The sequence below is a fragment of the Sorex fumeus genome, unplaced genomic scaffold, assembly GCF_029834395.1.
Source record: "Sorex fumeus unplaced genomic scaffold, SorFum_2.1 ptg000265l, whole genome shotgun sequence".
Lineage (NCBI taxonomy): Eukaryota > Metazoa > Chordata > Mammalia > Eulipotyphla > Soricidae > Sorex > Sorex fumeus.
In genome coordinates, this window is record NW_026606322.1 from 22,429,349 (window position 1) to 22,431,784 (window position 2,436).

Below are 2,436 nucleotides of genomic sequence, written 5' to 3' on the forward strand. Positions count from 1 at the left end.
TTTTGAAAAACAAAGTGAAAGTACTAAGATTTAAAAAGGTTAAAATTCTTTTACCGAGCCATCTGCCTATCTTGCCTGCCATAATAACAAGGGTACTTCTGCATTCATATGTTCCATGATTATCCCTCTGTTAAAAAAATAGAAAATAAACACAATGATAACTACTACTAATTAGTTTAAGTGTGTTTTGTTCTTTTTTCTTTTAAAACAATTTTTATTCAAGTGCCATTAGAAGGGTGCACCATCACAGAGGCTTCAAACCATTATAAATCAATATCTGCATTGATTAGCCTGTTTGTCACAAAAAGTGTAAATTTTTCCTTCTCCAAACAGTTTATGTTTTAATTCTCATTTTACCATTTCCACTTTACTAAATCCCCATTTTAAACAAGGACTTATAACAGTATGGTGGCAAAGATATATATATATATATATATATGTATATATGTATATGTATATATTACATATGTATATGTATACATGTATGTGTGTGTACATATACATATATATTGCTTGTATCACTTGTCAACCAGTTGCTCATCCATTTGCTTGAGTGGATGCCAGTGACGTCTCCATTCATATCTATTGCATGTGAGTGTAGCGCAATGGCATCTGCTCGCTCAAGGAACATGAACAGCATCAAACCGTTCCTTCAGGGTCTTGACGAAGAAATTCGACCATCTCGTAAGTGGGCGGCCATGCGACCTTTCGACATTCCATGGAATCCAGTCAGTAATGGCTCTCGTCCAGTGGTCATCTCCAAATTGCATTACGTGTCCATTCCATCTGATTTTTGACTCCTTGGCAAATGAGACACCGTCCCTGATTCTAAATCGTCAACGGAGGTTGGAACTCTGAATTCTTTCTCTCGCTTGAGTGAAGCATAATACTCCAAGCATAGCTCTTTCGATTCCTCTTTGGGTGACCCAAATAGAATTCTCATCTGATTTTTGTAGGCCCCAGGTGTCTGTGGCATATGTTAGTGCAGGAAGAATGATGGAGTCGAAAAGATGTGCCCAGAGTCAGAGATTCTTTGTCTTCTTAACAACTTCTTCTATGCTCCTGAAGGCATTCCATGTCACTCTCTTCCTCCTGTGCAGTTCTGGTGCCAAGTTGTCATGTTGAGTTCTCGACCCAGGTAACATAACTGTTGCATTCGGAGATGTTAGTTCCATTGCGAGCGAATGTAATGCCAGGGACTGGTCCATTTCTCATGAACATTGTCTTCATGAGATTCAGCTGCAGTCTGACCTTTCCACACTCACAGTTGAAATCAGCAAGCATTCGTGCTACTTGGCTTATGTTTGGTGTTATTAGAACAATGTCATCAGTGAACCAGAGGTGGTGTTGCCAACTGTCTATCTTCACTCCCATTCCTTGCCATTCCAGTCATTGCATGATGTTCTCGAGGGTGGCACTGAAAAGTTTTGGTGAAATCCTGCCTAACCCCTCTCTTGACATCGATGATCAATACCTTGTAGAATGGTGAGATCCTGGTAGTGAATCCATAATACAGCTCTCAGAGGATCCTGATGTACTGAATTTGAATGCCCTGTTTGGCTATGGTTTTGGTTACCATTTCAGTCTCAACATAATCAAAAGCCTTCTTTAAATTGATGAATGTTAGACAGAGCGGCATCTTGAACCCTCGCAAATCCTCAATGAGCGTGGTCACCGGGTGGATGTGGTCGATCGTGGTGAATCCTTTCCGAAACTTGGCTTGCTCACGTTGTTGTTCTTCATCTACCATTCTGCCTATTCTAATCATGACTTGAGTGAACAACTTGTAGATGACAGACAACAGGCAGATAGGGCGACAGTTGCCAATTTTATAGATGTCTCCCTTCTTATACAAGAGAACGATCCTGCTGGTTTTCCTTTAGGATGGAAATTGCATTCAGACAGGGAGCATGTGAAGAGCCAAACCAGTGTATTGACTAGTACTGGTGGCAGATTCTTCAGGTGTTTGGATTTGACCTTGTCTGAACTGGGTGCTGTGAGCTTCTTTACTGACAAAATGGCATGTCAGATTTTGGAAGGGAGAATGCTGGGAACTACATACATACATACGCTAAAAGGAAACATTTTTAAAACTACCTGGAAATATAAATATATTAATATATTTTATAAATATAAATGTGTGAGAAAAGTATAATTGTGTGAAAGCCATCATCTAAATTCTAAGTCCACAGAAATTTTCAGACTAAATATAAAACTAGAGGTTTTTTTTGTTTTGTTTTGTTTTGTTTTGTTTTTTAAGGAAGACATAACTATCTCTTCAACTAACTCTTAGACTTCTCCTTTAAGAGACAAGTTCTAAGATATCATGTGCTTCTGTAGGGGATTGAATGCTACTGAAAATTCTACAGTGATGACTCCTTAAATAACCTCGACATTGTAAATATTGCTTATTAAGTTGGTTTTCAGTTTTAAAAC

At 38.5% G+C, this 2,436-nt stretch overlaps 1 pseudogene; it reads right to left on the reverse strand.

The window, feature by feature from the left end:
* Positions 1-518: 518 nt before the first annotated feature.
* On the reverse strand, positions 519-2,055 carry LOC130018412 (uncharacterized; annotated as a pseudogene).
* Positions 2,056-2,436: the final 381 nt, after the last annotated feature.